Source organism: Triticum urartu, chromosome 3A (assembly GCF_056163025.1).
Source record: "Triticum urartu cultivar PI428250 chromosome 3A, HENAU_Tu73, whole genome shotgun sequence".
Taxonomy (NCBI): Eukaryota; Viridiplantae; Streptophyta; class Magnoliopsida; order Poales; family Poaceae; genus Triticum; species Triticum urartu.
Genome location: NC_141875.1, coordinates 5,962,026 through 5,980,910, shown reverse-complemented (window position 1 = coordinate 5,980,910; position 18,885 = coordinate 5,962,026). Strand labels below are relative to the sequence as shown.

The window sequence follows — 18,885 nt, the reverse complement described above, 5'->3', positions numbered from 1 at the left end:
CAGTAAAGTAAAATATGAACCAAGTTAGCCGTAATGACAGTAAATGACTGCAAAGTGGTTATAATTGTATGCTAAAGTTAAAGACCATTACCACCGATTTTTTGAACCCCTCGTTCAAAAAGATCCCAAATTCCTTTGCAGTTTCCAAGCTGTCCGCACAATTGGAAGCACCATGATCCCTATTAATCATATGATGCACTTATTATTATTAACAAAGGTTGAAAATGAACGGAAGAATTTGGCATGACCTTTGCTAAAAAATGAACATATTGAGTGCCAGAAATTTGTCGAAACGGAAATTAATCAACGTTTCCCCAAAACGTTGGCACTCATTTTTGGATCCCTGAAAATAATGTATAATTGTCCAGCTTACTTAGCCCATGCACTTGTCATATTTAAGCTTTCTTTTTCTTAGCAGAAGTTCTAACACGAATGTACGCACTCACGGAAAAATAATAGCACCAAGGGCACGTCTCACACCACTTTTTGCTCTGATTATTTCTCCTTTCTTAACTCATGATACATCAAACACGCAGCCTACTTGACATAGGTTTTGCTATTTTACTACTCAAACTTGTCTTGGAATTGGAGAAGTACTAATCTAAGATAAAGTTATATACACATGAACATGAGAACTATATATAGAAAACATTTGATCACCACCTAATTAAAACTTGCTATTGTTTGGAATAGTCGAAGAGCTGCTGCAGCGACATAACCCTACCGGCGGCGGCACCCTAACCCTATCCCTAGCTAGCGGCGGTAAATACAATAGTAAAAGATCAATTTTATTTCGAGTGTGAATGCGACCTCTTGCTGTAATTTAGTTACATAGAAATCATAATTCATCTGACAAAAAAAGATAGAATCGTAATTCATAGAACTGACATAAATACACACAAGCAGCAAAAACCAATTGCTGATCCATATAATAAATACAATCTTCAATTCATAATATGTTCATTCACATATAAAACAACTCAAACATCATCGGACAAAATTCTATGTAATACACAACGAAAACCACAACTTTTGGGGCTGGGGTAACACAAAACCACAACTCTAGAGGATTTTAACAGGAAACCACAACTTCATGACTAATCGGTAAGAAAAAACACAAATTTGTTGTGATTAGTCAGTTAAGGAGAATTATGACATGTGGGTTAATTCTTAAATGATCAATCTGGGAAGCTTCCGGCCAATTGAGCCCAACCATTTTAAAATTTGGATAACTTCTGTAAGAATCAGTGAGTTTTTCTTCAAAAAAATCGAAGTTTTCAAAAAGATAAAAAAATCAGTGATTCAAAACATATTAAATGACCAATTTGGGGAACTTTCAGCTAATTTAGCCCAGCCATTTAAAACTTGGACAATTTTTGTAAGATAAGATTGGTTCATTTGTGTTTCTTGTTATCGATTAGTCCCGGAGTAGTGGTTTTCTGCCAAAATCCCCTAGAGTTGTGGTTTTGTGTTACCTCAGCTCCAGAAGTTCTATATTTGTGCAATTTCCTCTAAGGAGGTGTTTGGTTTGGAATATTTTGCCCGTCATCTGATTACACTGCAACCTATTACCGTTAAACTTGTTTGGTTGATCGGGCCCGTAAACGGATACCGTGTAAACAAATCCTGCCGCAAGTCACGGCCCATTACGCCCACCCCCCCCCCCCCCCCCACCGTAATCTGATAATGATACCGCTTTGCTCTGGTCTTCTCTTCCGATGGCTTCGCTCCTTCCCCGATCCCCTCAGCCATGGATCTGTGTTGCAGCCCCCGTTATCTGCCGCTGCGGCAGCAGCTCTCGACGGCGGTTCTCCATGTTGCGCTCGTAGTCCTCACGCGTCTTTCTCCAAACTATGGAGAAACACTGATGTTTGCTGATTCTGGAAAACTAGGTGACAGCTCTGGCGTGGATCCGCACCGCCGTGATGCAAATGATTTTTTTGTTCTTCCCTTTGGTTTATTCTTTAATTTGCTTGCTGAATTTTTTATCGCTATGTGAATCTACTGATGGAATTCTGTGGTAGTCTCACTGTTTCAGTTCGGGACTACGCATCAGCAGACCATATGTCGCAACTGGTTATAGTTCGGTTTTGGAGTTGAGCCAAACATGTTTACAGCTTTGCTCATACTGTTTATAGTGGCGACGTGACCCCATTACGATTATGTATGCGTTACCATTTTCGAACCAACCACCTCCTAAAAAAGTCATACATAACCCTCTCGTAGGTTTTATGACCACTCGGGGTATATTTGTGAATTTAGGTGATTATCAATGGCATATTTGCAATAATGGGAAAAATGGGGTCTTCTTTTCCAAGCAAACAAAGTCTTTCCAAAGTTCCATTGCATCTTAACTTCTCAAGCAAGTAGCACACCCTAATCGATGGCACACACGCTCTATAGGTGGTTCAAGCATAATGGATGCTAAGGAACCTGCAGGGTCTCTTGGTGCGGCACAAGTGCCTACGTCTTGAGCGGTAGTGGTGGCGGCCCCCTTCTTGGAGGTGGCGTGTATGGCTTCCGGCCCGGATTGTATGATGGATGAGGAACCGGCGGGGCAGGAGAGGCCGTTGGTCTAGTGCCATCCAGAGCAACTGCATCTGCATATACGGCCGTAAGTTGCACACGACAAATACCCAATAGTCAGTACGTAAGCATGTAGAGGACGAAGCCGGGCACATGTTATCTGGGATTACTACGCGTCGTAAGTATAGCATACGTACCTTGCCTCGCCACCGAACATGTCAAGGAACAGCTGATGAGAACCAGCACTGCCACAGCGCGTGCGAGGGAAGAGGCTGAAGGAGAACGCTCCATGATCTCTGCCCAGCTTCTGGATGTCCTGGAAGCTCCTTTTGTACTTACTATATATTGCTCCTTCATAAAACGAAGATTTTGGTTGGCTGCTAGGACCATGCCGTTTCTGGCCACTCAGGTAGAAAGATAATCCAATGGCCCAAGTCGTCCCCCGGTCAATGGAGACATCTTCGATGTTTCATCTAATGAATTGACAGGTACTCTTGATTCGATGCTGGCTGCACAAATATATATGGCAGAGAATGAATGCATTTAGTTAAGCTCGTATGAAGGTATACTCCTTATCTCAGTCATCCGTTCACTTGGGGATCTGAGCTTATATCCGGGCATAAAGAACAAACATGCCAAGAAAAATGAGACGAAAAGAAACGAACCAAAGAAATATTGGTATTGATATACTGGTTTAATAGGCAGCGTGTAACGTAGAATACTTGAGCATTTTGGTAGCTATTCGTCAAATCACTATTAAAACATATCCCTTACAAAGGTCACTTCTATCTCTTTTAGTGGTGACAAGTGGTGTACATGTGGTGCGTCACTTATCGTAATTAGATAGTTTTGATGGCACTTTTTTTTTGGGAAAGATGAATGAGTTTATTTGTGCTTTTTTCGTAGATCCAATTTTCAAAATAACATATCTCTCAAAAAAGGTGTTCAAATCACGAAGCGTTCCACGTTGCGTTTCTTACGTCAAGCTCTTCAAAACTAGATCTCTTATTGCTAATTTTGATGAACCTTTTTGAAAGAAACCATGCTTCAAAACTGTACAAACCCGTCCTTTAAAATTGTAGAAAGATATGCTTCAAAAATTGTAGTAATTGTGCTTCGCTTTTAAGAAAGCACAAATTATGATTCTCATGGAAGCATACCTGTATTTCACTTTTCGGGAAAACAAAGTTGTGTTTTGCACACGAGAATCACACTTGTGCTTCTTGCATGGAAAGCGCGCCGTGTTTCACTTTTGGAGGGAGCACATAAGGACAACTGTACTTTCACAGGGAAGCACAATTGTGTTTCAAATGAAAGCACAGATGTGTTTCACTTTTGGGGAAGCCCAACTATGCTTTCAAGATAGCACATTTATGATTTGCTTCATGCTTCTAACAGACCAAAAAAACAAAAAATAACTGATAAATGAAAACAAAAAACAAACAAAAAGATTCAGACGTGAAATGCGCAACACATGTGGCACTAGGACACACTACATGACGCGCTAGCGCTCCCACTCTTGGAGAATGCTCCCCGTGGGATACCCTACAACTAGTTGCTCCCAACTATTTAACGCTACGAAGCCTATATCATTATTCAAAAAAGTCATAAGGTACGTAAGTCTTCTTCTGCACGCGAGCTCAAATAAGCTCGGGATGAACAGTAAATATGAGAAAAATGAATAAAAAACAGAATTCTTTTGTGACAAAGTTTGACAAATGTTTTGAGTGCTTGAAATTTTCATCGCGAAATGATATTCGTGAAAGTCACGGCAAAAAACAAAATCAGCACTCCAAAATTTCAAACATAAAGCATCAATTTTGATTTTTTTTTTCTCCACTACTTTCCTGAATGTCATTTAATGATAAAATTTTGCATGAGCACAAAAAATTTGCCAAAGTTTGCCACAAAAGAATTTCAGAATCTTTTTTATTTTTTACTATTTTTAAAATTTTACTATACACCATGGAGAATTTGACCTCGGGACTAGATAGTACGCTTTCCCTAAAGTAACACGCAAACTGAGCATACTAAGATGGTTATGTTAACATGTGGTGGGACGAGCCCACCAGGGCTTAAGTCATAGACCTGCCACTGGTTCCCGCACTTTCCTAAATTTCTTTCAGCCCTTTTTGCCGATGTTCATTCAGTGGGAGGAGACCTTATCGTCAATTACAAGGCGCCTATGGTGACTTTGTGAATCTTAAGATATTGTGTCAACTTAATAACTCGGAGGTGCTCATACGGTAGGTTGTGTGTACCTATGTTTATATGAATGAGTGTATGTGTATGTTTGTGAGCATCAGCTATTAAAATGTTAGCTATCCACAGACTCTGGAAATAAGACTGTATAGATGAAGAGTTAACCAATTATAAATGTTCAGGTGATGACAGAATTACACATATGAGTTGCATGGTACGTACCTCGTGGTGTCTGGTTCCCACAACAGAGGATGTTGGGTACATATCACCGGTGAGAGGGGATTCCCTCTAATCAGGAGCAGCTGATGGAACAAAGTAGATCCTCGTTGTATGCCGGTAACGTTACAGACACAACCCGAACTTGTCCCAGTCAAAGGGCCGAACCTGGCTAGTATAGTTTGTTGGACTTGATTTGTGCGTCCAGAAAACACTCTGGGTAGACATAGCCCACTTGGTCACCGTATACTTCAACTTTTTCTTTGTATCATACATAGCCCCTATCTGAACTGGGCTGTTCATTTTTTCTGTTCGGCCCATTTATTTCCCATGGTTCTTCGGCCCATTTACTTTCATACTGGGCATCAGTTTTTCTGATAGGCCATTCTTTTTTCCATCCAATTTTGCCGCTGCTTTCGTCTTGAATCACGAGGTAGACTTTCTAGGTTTTTTTTGAAGGTAACATCCAACTGTATTGAAAAAAGGGCTCAACCCTGATCACATTCATTTTAACACACAGAGGTAATATGTGAAGGCACACTCGTGAGGCATAAAACAAATGTGTCAGTGAAAATTCTAGTCCCGTCGGGACACTAGAGCGGGCGAGCAAGCCCACCCAATGATCAGAAAATCCATGCAAGTCTATGTGGGTGCCATTAGTCGACGGACAGACGCCGGTAATAAGTTCGGGTGGATGACTTGTCGCTTGTCATTCTTGTCGTCGACCCTTCTCTTTGTTTCATCATCTTATTTCTTCATCGTCATGCACACATCGGTTCGTCCTCCTGACATGTCAACGATTCGTAGGAGTAGATCTCAGCTTCTTTTTTCACGAAAATTAGACTGTAAAGTTTGACCAGGTTTATTTAAAAAATACATATGCACTATTATCGAACAAAGGTTTGTTCTCTCTTGATTCTAGATCATTAACATCGTGACTAGGATCCCCGAATTGACTGTGTGTCACCATTTACAAAAATAATCTTCTTGTTGAAACGTAAGAAAAAATGAAAATGGCAGAGGCGGCAAATCACAAATTTCAAGGAGGATTCCAACACGTAAATCCATTAATTTGTCCTAAATCAAATGTTTGACTACATATTAAATCCCTTAACTCTTCTACAACATGGTTTTAATTGCAAGGTCAGTACGGAGATGTGAGATTGGCATGTATACTCGAATTTCTCATATCACAAAATAAGCCTTGTAAACACAAATGGAGTGGGCAGCCCGAATGTGCATGCATCGCCATTGATCGTACATCTATAGCATGTGTGCCGGTCACCGGGGTCGCCTCACTAATCGAACTTTCATTTTTTTACATTAATTGCTTATGAAAAATAACAATCTTACAAGCGGCAAAAAACGAGGGATGAGGCAATAGCAAAAATAGTAAGCAGGCTTGCGAGTTGAATCACTAGTAAGAAACCCACTGTGAATGTTTGCTCTTGAACAATCACACTATGGGGGCGAAAACCTACTAAAGATACAAATGTTTATAATACTGGGGATCACCGCACAAATTTCAACCAAAAGCAACACTTGCTCTAGTGATAGTTCCAAGCCAGCTCCGGGAAGACCAGCAGCAATCAGCTTCGAGTAACTGCCCGGCGGCGCCTAATCAAGGCCATGCATGGCAGCAGCTGTCACATCACCTGTGCTTCCACGGCATTTTACCCCGCGGCGGCGGAGGCATTCGTCCTACATGATTTCCTTGTAAGTTCCCTGACCCATCGTCTGACCACTTACCATGCTTTTCTTCTCCCCCCGGCCTTGCCTCCCCATACAGCTGACCAAATTGGTATCCTCCTTGTCCCACTGGCCCACCCCCACCCCCGTCATGGAGATCACTAAATGAATAGCCTCCTGGCGCTTCTCCGCCACCCCCCTGATCTAATTGGTGACCTCCCCTTGGCCCGGCCTCAACAGGGGCGGAGCCAGGATTTTAGTATAGGGGGGCCAAGTCAAGTTCCTAAACTTTTTCTAGACCAAAAAATAGCAATCATCATACTATAATTTATGCTACGCGCTACAAAACATTGATGCAGTTGTATGAGTTCAAATTTACCTTTACAATTGCCAATAAGATGACAAAAAAATAATTTCACTGAAAGAGAACTTACCTGTTGTAAAAAAAACAACGTTTATGATCATGCACAAGCCAAGTAAGTCTCCAGTTTCACAATGTCCGGAATAGCCTGATCATGAGTGTCAATTGGACCAGATTTGTGACTTGCACATCAGCCTCATCAACAATTTCAGTAGTGAACTTGAAGCAACCGGCTTTAAAAATGAATTAATTTTAATAGTGTTTGACAACGATTTTCTCTTCATAGCTGCTTTGCAGTATCACAATTAGCTATATTGGATAAATTTGACATGGGGAAATTTGCATCACAAATAATTACTCATACAAGATAGTCGGCATCACGGTCACACTAATTTTTAAGACATGTACAGGATAGGAATTCTTCATAGAATCGTAGCATTACAAATCAGACAACCAAAACATGTAAACTAGTAAAATCTGATGTATATGTTCAACAATGATACAAGATGAGAATTGAGATTAGTAGATGCCTGCAAAAAAAAAATGCATGGTCTGATGTGCCGATGTGCTAAACCTTGGGTCCTTGGCTAGTTTCCGTTGGTTGGAAATCAATCCTGCGTCGCGCCGTCGCAGTTGTGACGTATGAATGGAATTGGGAGCAGTAGGGCAGGGAAAAGAAGCGGCCGGGCGGGCGAGGGCACGGAACGACGGCGACTAAGCCACGTACAGGTTTTTTTATAAGCCTAATCCACGTAGAAGCTATCCACGCGAGAACGCAGAGCCCAGACCATGGGACTAGAGCGAAACCTGGCCGCTAGTGTGGGCTTCACATGGGCCTTTTCAATTTTTTTCATAAATTCACGCTGTGACATAGGGGGACCAGAAACGTATAAGCCTATGGAATAGGAGCGTTCGTATCGCTGATTGCATAGCACCATTCGATCATTAGGGGGGAGCCAGGCCCCTGCTTGCCCCCCCTTGGCTCCGCCACTGGGCCTCAGCCCCCTGACCAAAGCCGCCAAATGCACGCCCTGATGCCATCGCAACAAATTATATGTCAAAAATGCGCATCAAGTTCCAAAATATAAGAACTATAACTGACGTGTGGTTATGTACCTTTACAAAAGGCACAGCATGGGCATGGCAGCAGGGAGCAGCAGCAGGCAATCACCAGGGTGATTGCCATGGCGCATGCGAGCGAGGACGGAGAAGAAGAAGACCGTTTCATGTTCTCCCAGCTTCAGCTCTGAAGAAATGATTCGATCTCTCTTTGTGGCCGGGTTACTCCTCCTAGCTAAATAGTGCCCTAACAGCCACGACAAGTGTGTCAAGTCAACAGATTGTCTGGACATCTAGATTAACCTAATGTAATCACGATCGAGTCTAGCTAAATATATAGCTGCTCGGAGACCCCAGGTCAAGTCAACTGCTCAAAGTCGTCCAGGCCGACACTTAATCTTTGTTGTCAGTGCATCTTAATCATGGTTGCAGGCTCGAAACAGTCAAGCAAAGCTTCTGGCAACTGTAACATACAATTCCTCCGCGTTGTGAGCGATCGAGGCATGGCCATAAAAATGTACGTGCTAGAGATGCTCACTGCATCCGCAACTCTCAACTTAGTCGCACGTTTTGATCTGTGGCATGAATCGGACTCATGGGACCAGCATGCAAGTATACTGCGAGTCTGCGTTGCACTAAGCAGAACAGTGTGGCAGTTCACCGATAGGCAAAATGGGCATCACAATTTCAATAAGAAGATCTGAGTGCCGCAGCGGAAGCGTAGTGGGCCCATAATGCATAGGTCCAAACCTGGCTCTGGTAATATGTTCCCCATTGGGCTGAATTGTTTTTGCTGGGCTGCGATATTTTATGCATTGTTCCGCCAATTTTCAATGTGATGAGTTTTGAACTGGACTTCAGTTTTCCATATTGTCGATTTCGATTTTGCAGGATCGTTTGGCCCGTTTCTTCTATTCATGCATCTTTCGAACTGATTCTTTCCCTGAAAGAAAGGTCTTGGATCAATCCGTTTGACTTTCTTTTTTCCTGGTATTGTAGATTCTTTTTTTTTTTGAACCGGGCAAACCCCCTTTCCATTACTTAGAACGGAAATACAAAGTTCGACAGTAGATTCTTTTTATGGTGACATTGTAGAAATTTTCAAGCCATGCATTTGTCGCTGCGTCCACGAATAAGTATACTTCTATCATATGGTACAACAAATTGCTTTTCTTTCCCCTCTAGTAAGGCGATTAGGAAAAGCCTTTCTCCCCTCGATTTTCGCCGCCAAGCCCATGGATCCACCTCCACTCTACCTGCCGCTCCGACTGCCGGTGGCGGGAAAAGGACCTTGTCCCTCGGCTCCGGCTAGGTAGGGTTTTGGTCCTTCTTTTTCTGTTGCATCCACTTAATTTCAATCAGGTCAAAATAAAAAAGCTGAAGACATTTCTTGACCAAAGAATCAATGGGAGGAAACAAAAATAATATAAGGATAGACTATAGTAAAAAGTAATAGGAAAAAACCAGCAAATCTTTCATGCTTAAATACCCCGTGAGGTGCTTCAGAAGAGCATAGAATCATTCTAAGTATGGGAGCGGTGATATTTAAGCATCGGCGGCTTGTTCTGGCGGCGGCAAAGGTCGTTCGGTGGTCCATGGACCTCGATGTATTTTTTTTATGTTTGTGCTGCTTTGTCCTTCCGATGAATCTTTATTTTAGTATAAACCTTTTCGCATAGAATCATATGTCATGCAATAAAATTATAAATTTACATTTAATTTCCACGTTGACGTGCAAAAGAAGAAGGCTCATTATACTGTGAACAAAATTCAACTTCAAATTTTGTCGAGCTGACTGACTGTTTTTTCCTTTTCTTTTTGAGTCAACTACAGCGGGCAAAAGCCAACCTGAACATATTATTTATCTTTTGAAAAAAAAGAGCAGGATCAGACACTGTTGGATCAGTGGATAGGAGATCGGCCGCCAAGAAGATATACAGAAGAAGTCATTGGCTTGCCGAGTCACTGGAATAGCCTTACTGGCTTGCTTGGTTTTACAACCGAGCTAAACCCATTTGCATTAATAGCTTATGAAATCCAGTGAAGGCCAGAAAAAGGCCATTTGCATTAATAGCATTAATTTGCTTGGTCGTACAAGCAGCAAAAAAAGGGAAGGCCGGAAAAACAAAAATATTATAGAGATTGCCAGGTGGAGCACCAGTAAGAAACCCATTCTGAATGTTCGCTCTCGAACAACAACTATGAGAAGGAAAAAAAACTACTAGCACGTGATACAAATGTTTTAAAAATTGGGGAGAATAGCACAAATTACAACCGAAAGGCAGCACCTGTGCCAAAGATATGCATCATCCCAAACCATCGGCCATCAGCTTCCAATTAACCGCCGGAGGCGCCAGATGAACGTCTTGGCAGGAGTCGCCACATCACCTGTGGTTCCTCGGTGTCTTGCCCCGCGGGGCCGGAGGTGTCCGTCCTACTTGCATCCCTCCTCCCCCATTTCCTGCTGCCCCGTTATCTCCTCCCCCTGGCACACCCCCCCTGATCAAATTGGTTTCCCCCTCCCCTTGTCCCGACCCCAGCGCTCTGACCAAAGTCGTCAAATGTGCGCCCTGATGCCATCGCAACAAATTATATGTCAAAATGGGCATCCACCTCCAAAAAATGAGAACTAGAACTGACTCGTCGTTGCGTTTGCATACCTTTGCAAATGGCAGAGCATGGGAATGGGAGCAGGGAGCAGCAGCATACGATCACCAGGAGGATTGCCACGGTGCGTGCGAGCGAGGATGGAGAAGAAGAAGACCGCTTCATGGTCGATCAGACTACCTTGTCCTGCTTTCCCAGTTTCAGTTCTGAATAAATGATTCGATGTCTCTTTGTGATTGTGGCTGGGTCACTCCACTCCTCCTAGTTAAGTACTCTAACTGTAACGACAAGTGTGTCAAGTCAACAGATTCTCTGAACGTCTTGATTAACGTAATTAACTTAATCACGATCAGTCGATGCTGCCATTGAAGAAGTGAATCTAATAGCTGCTCGAAGACCCCAAGTCAAGAGCTCAAAGTCGTCTCTGCCGACACTCAATCTTAGGTGTCAGTGCATCTCAATGGCAGTTGCAGGCTTGAACCAACCAGTCAAGCAAAACTGCTGGCAAGTGCAAGTAAAATAGAATTCGAGGCATGCATGGCCACCAAAACGTACGTGGTACAGTGAATGAAAATATTTACTGCTACCACTCCGCCTCCACTACAAGCTTTTTTTTTTGCCCGAATACACAAAGTTTGCGTTTCATTCATTGATAGATGAAAAATAGCATGAGTACATAAGAGGGTACAAGACATGTCACGAACAAATACAGAGGCGTGAACATGGTGCCCAACATAGAGAGACATGAGGAACTCAACCCAAGCAAAGAAAAACACAGCTAAACTCGCCAACCAAAGAAACAATCTGACCAACAACAAGACAACCGACATCTCCAAAGTCAGCACCGAGGACGCCGCGAGCAAACAAGACAACGCCTTCAAGAAGGAGAACGACACCAAGACGCCGCCACCGCTGTCCGATCTGGAAAACCGGATCTAGGGTTTCCCCTGAAGCTCGAAGAGGGGCACAATCATGGCCATGACAGCGCCTTCAAGAAGGGAACGACACCAACAAGTATCGCCGCTGCCAGCACAGAATGCAGGATTTTGCCCTGGCCAAATTGTAAGCAATCCCAAGCCGTCGGAGCATGAGTCGGAGAAGAGGAAGTCAAGTACAGGCCGGAATTGTGACTGCAGGAAGGGGAGCCACGCCCGACGCCGAAGGAGGCATTGGGCGCCGCCTGACGTACGAGCTCCAAAGGAGGGTAAGGTTGCATGGCTGAGCGGAGTGAATGGCGGCAGGTTGCGTGGCCTCCACTACAAGTTGCCAGTGCACGAACTGCAGTCGGGTGATAGGTGATCCTGAAGCCACAACCCTGAAGTCGGCCGCACGTTTAGTAAGTCTGCATTGCACACTTGACAGTTGGCTGATAAGTAAAGGTGGAAACCGCAACAAGAACAATGTTATCAGTGTAGCACAGCGGTAGAGTGGTGGGCCCATAACCCACGGGTCCCAAGATCGACACCTGGCTCTATGCTTCATTTTCTCGCGTGGTCCACATTTCCCCTTGTAGGATTGTTTTCACTGATTCTTAACCTGAAGAGGAAAGCAGATTCTTGGATCAATCCACTTGACTTTGTATTGTCGATTTTTTTACGGGTACATTGTAGAAATTTACAAGCTGTTCATGTACCATTGTTAGTGGATTGGTGATTGTGACTTTGTGAGTGGCCATCGAGACAATGTAGCACAAGACACACACAAACACACACGCGCGCGCGCGCGCACACACACACACACACTCAAAACCCTACCAGTGGTCGAAACGGTAAGGCCTTCGGTTCAGGCTTTTACTGGTCGGACCGCCAGTTCACCAGTTCGATTGCTAGTTTTGCAAACAATGATATATTTAGAGTAATAATATATGCTAATATAGAATTAAAAATAGGGTCAAATAGCAATGATTTCCTCTATTGGAAAACAAAGAAACACAGCTAAGGTGATTATCAGCCCAAGGATAGGTCAATGCCCATGACCTAAGATCGAATCCCTTGAATCCATCTACTTGCAACACTAGTTCAACAACTCGGTTTATTAGCCAGTTTCACGGGAAAAAAAAAGACTTATCGGTTCTCGTCGGTCTAGTTGCATATCGGTCCTTTGTGCTTAAAAAACCATTGGGATTGTTGGTTCTTCTTTTTTCTGGTTCGACTCAAAGTCCGGTCCGGTTTCTTAAACTAAGACACATGCCAGAGATGATCGATGACAGAAGAATAGAACACACATGTGTGCGCACATGCACACACAGTGAGAGAGAGGGGGGGGGGGGACCAGAAACGAGTTGCGACAAGCAGCCATCAGCAAGAACATAACACTCATCAACACTAGATCAGACTGTGAAGAGCAGGGGCTACCTTTGTTGGACCAATCGAAAATAGATCCTACATCAAGAAGACATAGTGAAGAAGTCATCATCTTGCCTTGCAATCAGTCTGCACTTTGTAGAGTAAGGAGTGCCGTAGCCACTATAGAATGGTCTCCCACCGCCTAGCCACATCGTGACAAGGACAACCGCAAACTGTGCCGTAGGGCAACACATTTCGCTGAGACAGCCCTTGCACCTCCTCTTAGCCTCACCGCAAACCACCATCACTAAAAGAGTGCACCTGAGCACTATGCAAGGTAACAGACCCTCAAATGCCGTAAAGGGCACCGAACACCAAGACCTCGTCATCCCACAAGCACGCATGCGAGTAGGTCGACCAACAGAACCAAGACCAAGGTATCGGCGGTTGCCACAGAGCACTTCCACCGCCACCACCAGATGCCTCCAAGGAGAGCCAACAAACCAAACGCAGCCCAAAAGAGATGCCAAACGACTAACAAGGATCAATGAGTCCAAAACAACTCCCCAAGGGGGCAATGACAATGAAGACATCATTGTTGTCCGGTCCAATATGGAGTTAAGGCTTTTCCATGAAGCATAAATAGAATGAAGTACGGGAGGTTCAAACTGCGCCTGGAAGGAGGGAAATAACACCCGTAGGCCGTCAGAAGCATTGCATCCCAGACCTAACAACATCATGTCGGTTGTCGACACCAGAAAAACACATGAGTGCGGGACCTCATCATTCTTCAGCTAGTCAGCGGCGAGCATCCTTGCCAGGTCCATCAGTAGCCCCCCCCCCCCCCCCCCGATGGCATAGTCACTCATCCCGAGCACCATTGTTGATGAAAGGTCGATCGATCATGCCTGTCGCACGAACCGAAACCAAAACCGCCGACCACAAATCAGTACCCCCCTCCCCCCGACAACAACCGAGTTGCAGCATTGAGCCCAGGCCGCCACGTCGTCCAGAGCGTGCGCACTCGTGCCACGGGCAAGCCCCCGCGGAATCAAGCGCCCCACGCTACCCCATCCCATGCGAGAGGAGGATCCAATGGCAACGAGGAAGAAGGATGGGGAGGAGTGACGGTGGCAGGTAGGGTTTCCTCCTGGGCCCCGCGCGGGAACAACACGAGGGACAAATATTGAGGTTATTTGCTAGAACCTTGATTGACTATTAGAAATGGCAAATTTTAACATGGTCCCTCTTATCCCTTCTTTTTACAAGTGAGGTAAAAAGGTAAGAGTTAATCAGACCACTAATTAATGAGATCAACAACTCAAATCTATTACATACTCTTACCTCTCATGTGACATGAGGGGGTAAGAGGGAGCATGCTAAAATTGCTCGTTAGAAATAGTATATGTTTCTTGGGTTTTTTCCAAAAAAAGAAGAAGATTTGGATGTGGTTTTATTTTAGTGCGATACACATACAGATATCGTGCTTTCTAGTCCGTACAAAACTTCGCTGCATATTTATGTGTAGTTCCAATTTCACGACATGGCACATCTGCATTGTTGCTATTTCTCTTTCTTGACTGTCTAATGGAAAATAATTGTAAAAACACAAACGAAAAATCACAAAACTATTGCTTTGGCGAAATATGAGAATGTCCATTGGGATTGTTGGTTCTGGTTTTTTCTCGTTCGACCAGCAGTCGGGTTCGGTTACTTAAACTAAGACACACAGCGGAGATGATCGATGATAGAAGTGGCACCAAGCAGAAGAATGGAAAACGCACGCATGCGCGCGCGTGCACACACACACAGAGAGGGGGACCAGAAACGAGTTGCGACAAGCAGCCGTCAACAAGAACATAACACCCATCAACACTAGATCAGACTATGAAGAGCAGGGGCTACCTTTGTTGGACCAACCGAAAATAGATCCTACGTCAAGAAGACATAGAGAAGAAGTCATCATCTTGCCTTGCAATCAATCTGCACCTTGTAGAGCTAGGAGCGTCGTAACCACTATAGGATGGTCTCCCACCGCCTAGCCACGTTCTGACAAGGACAACCGCAAACTGTGCCGTAGAGCAACACATTTCGCCGAGACAGCTCTTGCACCTCCTCTTAGCCTCACCACAAACCACCATCACTTAAAGAGTGCACCTGAGCACTATGCAAGGTAACAGACCCTCAAGTGTCGTCAAAGGACACCAAACACCGAGACCTCATCGTCCCACAAGCACCCATGAGAATAGGTCCACCAACAGAACCAAGACCAAGGTATCAACGGTAGCCACAGAGCACTTCCACCACCACCACCAGATGCCTCCAAGGAGAGCCAACAAACCAAACGCGTCCCAAAAGAGATGCCAAACGACCGACAAGGATCAATGACTCCAATACAACTCCCCGGTGGGCGGGACAATGAAGACATCATCGTTGTCCGATCCAATATGGAGTTGAGGCTTTTGCACGAAGCATAAATAGAATGAAGTACGGGAGGTTCAAACTGCGCCTAGAAGGAGGGAAACAACACGAGTAGGCCGTTGTAAGCATTCATCCCGACCTAACAACAGTTGTCAACACCAGAAAAACACATGAGTGCGGGACATCATCATTCTTCAGCCAGTCAGCGGCGAGCGTCCTCACTAGGTCGATCAGTAGGCATAGTCACTCATCCCGAGCACCGGTGCTGATGAAAGGTCGATCGATCATGGCTGCCGCACGAACCCAAACCACAACCACCGACCACAAAAGCGCAAGCCCCCGCCGAATCAAGCGACCCACGCTACCCCATCCCAAGCGAGAGGAGGATCCAATGGCAACGAGGAAGAAGGATGGTGAGGAGTGTCGGTAGCAGGTAGGGTTTCCTCCTGGGCCGCCCGCGGGAACAACACGGGGGACAAATGTTGAGGTTATTTGCTAGAACCTGCTGAGTGACTATTAGAAATAGTATGTCTTTCTTTTTTTCTCGTTCGGTCTGGGAGACCCCCAGACCGAACAACTCGTTCGCTACCAGAGGGAGATCGACCGAACCCACTCGCTCGGAAGGAAAAAGCCCTAGCCCGAACGCCCCACCCACCGATCCCTACAGGCCTTTTTCCTGCAAAAAAGAAAACCAAAAATAAAGCCCAGATTAAATCACTAGTAAAAGCCCCAGTTTTTATGTGACTAATAAACACTGGTCTTTTGCACGACAAAAAATGCCATGATCTTTTGCCATTATATGGAAATAAAATTGCCATGCTCAAGTTTATGGTTTCAAAAAAATAACGCAAAAAAAGAAGAAAGTCATGGCAATCTGCTTCTTTACACTACAAAAGATGCCATCACTACAAAAGTTTACACTACGAAAAAGTTGCTGTGAAGTTTACATACATATAGATACAAGATGGCAAAAAAAGAGGTTTACAATACGAAATTTGCCATCATGGCAACAATGCGGTGAAAAATGTTTTTTAACATCTTAACTTGCCATGGCAAGTTTGCCATGTTTTTGAACATATTAATTAAAGAAAATTGCCATGGAAATTTTCTGAGAGATGGAAAATGTTGTGACATGGCAAGTTTGCCATGTTTTTTAACATCTTAACTCGCCATGGCAAGTTTGCCATTTTTTGAACATCTTAATTAAAGAAAATTGCCATGGCAAATTTTGATAGATGGAAAAATGTTGAGACATGGCAAGTTTTGAGAAATTTTTCATGGCAAGTTTGACATGTTTTCAACATCTTAACTTGCGATTGCAAGTTTGCCATGTTTTTGAACATCGTAATTAAAGAAAATTTCCATGGCAATTTTTGGGAGATGGAAAAATGTTGAGACATGGCAAATTTTGAGAAATTACCCATGGCAAGTTTGCCATGTTTTTAACATCTTAACTTGCCATGGCAAGATTGCCATGTTTTTATACATCTTAATTAAAGAATTTTGCCATGGCAAATTTTGAGAGATGGAAAATGGTGAAAAATGGCAACTTTTGAGAAAATGACAACAAATAACAAAAAAACAAGTAAATATGTTTATTCCCTACAAAAGAATGGCAAACTTGCCATGGAAAAATCTACACAGCATAATTCCTCTCTCAAATTTGCTATGTGATCAGACCACCAATTTTACAAAAGTTGCCATGTGTTCTAGAAAATGTAGTACTTCTGCCATCGAAAAAAATTAAAAATAGGCATGGCTTCACAAGTATATTTAAAGATGCTACAAAGTAAAATTTGCTATGTTCTAGAAATGTAAAATTTTCCATCATATTTAAATTAAATTTGCCATCCTATTTACAATAAATTTTACATGGCAACTTAACTAAAATTTCTACATCAAGCATCATGTAGTTTGCAATGGTCTCTCCTCCATCAACTACATGATGGCAAATTAAACAAGCTAATTCAACAGGACAACAAAAAAACTGAACATCTGCAGAAAATTCAGTCAGTAGGTGCGTGCTGGACGGATGGAGTAGCAGGTACCGTTGCATTGGCGACCAGCAGCATGAAGAACACAACGGTGTGGTTGCCATCGTCTCCAGCATGAGGTATGCGCCGGCGTGGTCGCCCCATGTAGGCCCGACGAGGTCGCCTCCGGCTTCCTCGGCTCCGCCACCCTTGCCGCCCCGGCCGCCATGACCTCCGCCACGACCTCCGCGATCCTCGCCGGAGCCACCCCAGCACGAGCGCCTAGGAGCGCCGCGCTCGAGCTCCAGGAGCAGCTCCTCTGCCAGTCCGCCGCGGCTTCCGAGTACGTCGCCGGTGCAACCACCCGCACGAGCTGCTCCGCCGTGGTCTCTGAATACGCCGCCGGGGAAGCCCCGCACGAGCTCGAGATGGAGGGGAGAAAAGTGAGCGGCGGAGTGGAGGAGGGAGTGGATAGACTCAGAGACTCGTTGGGGAAAGGGGGAAAAGGATAAGAGAAGGCAGGGCGTTCACGACGACGGGTGTTCTTTCCGTGATTCGTGTCAGAAAATCGTACGATAGAAACAGCGTTCGGGTTGGGCATCTAAAAATCTGACGTTTGGGCGTTATCGATTCTGAAAACATATTTGGATGTGGTTTTATTTTAGTGCGATACAGATACCGTGCTTTCCAGTCCGTACAAAACTTAGCTGCATATTTATGTGTAGTTCCAATTTCACTACACTGCACATGTGCATTGTTCTATTTCTCTTTCTCGGCTGTCTAATGGAAAATAATTGTAAAAATACAAACGAAAAATCAGGAAACATTGCTTTGGCGAAATATGACAATGTCTAGGATGAAAAAAAATGAAATTCCAAACAATTAAAGAAAACTAGTTTGTGATGAGTCCAAAGATACAAGGCCACTAATAATAGCACAAAGCTTGCTGAATCGGGAAATCACTCATCTCCCAGTAGTAGTAGTGTGGCCGCGGGTGTAGGTTCATGGGACGTTGTTCAGTACCTCATGCCAGGAAGTTTCTTACGCTGTGGCGCCGCAATTGCTACGGCATAGGCATGGTCACACCCCGGGCATTGATGTGGCCTGGGGGCGCTCGTGTTGTACCCGCGGGTGGCGCTAGAGCGTCTGCATAGCCACACCCCGGGCAGTTCGGTTGGTTCGGCGGCCGGGACGCTGAAACTGCCGTACCGGACGACGGTGGTGGTGGAGCGTAGGCATTGCTACACCCGGGGCATTTCTGTTGCTTCGGCGGCCCTGGCGCCACAAGTGCTGTATCAGCCAGCGGCGGTGCTGCATACTCATGGCCAGAACCCGGGTGGCTCATTCCCCTCAGCGGGCCTGGTATCGGTGAATTCCGCCATATTCTTCCTTGACGCACTCCCCTCGGAAAATTCAAGGTTGCACCTGCATGAACACCACCATCGCATACAAATCACACGAATAGCCCCAGTTGCCGCATGCAAGGACATCAATTCCAAAGACAACAAAACACCTGCAGGGCGGGAGGTTCCCGTTGGCCCTGGCG

The 18,885-nt window shown here is 44.5% G+C and overlaps 2 long non-coding RNA genes across 2 annotated transcripts; both read right to left on the bottom strand.

Moving 5' to 3' along the window:
* Window positions 1-2,306: 2,306 nt before the first annotated feature.
* LOC125547506 (uncharacterized) lies at window positions 2,307-2,892 on the bottom strand. Its single transcript, XR_007300688.2, has 2 exons — window positions 2,724-2,892; window positions 2,307-2,600 (listed from the first exon to the last, which is right to left on the bottom strand). It is a non-coding gene; the product is annotated as an uncharacterized LOC125547506 (long non-coding RNA).
* A 12,569-nt stretch (window positions 2,893-15,461) lies between these two features.
* Window positions 15,462-17,893, bottom strand: LOC147977606 (uncharacterized). The gene is made up of 2 exons (XR_015599464.1): window positions 17,415-17,893; window positions 15,462-16,042 (listed from the first exon to the last, which is right to left on the bottom strand). It is a non-coding gene; the product is annotated as an uncharacterized LOC147977606 (long non-coding RNA).
* Window positions 17,894-18,885: the final 992 nt, after the last annotated feature.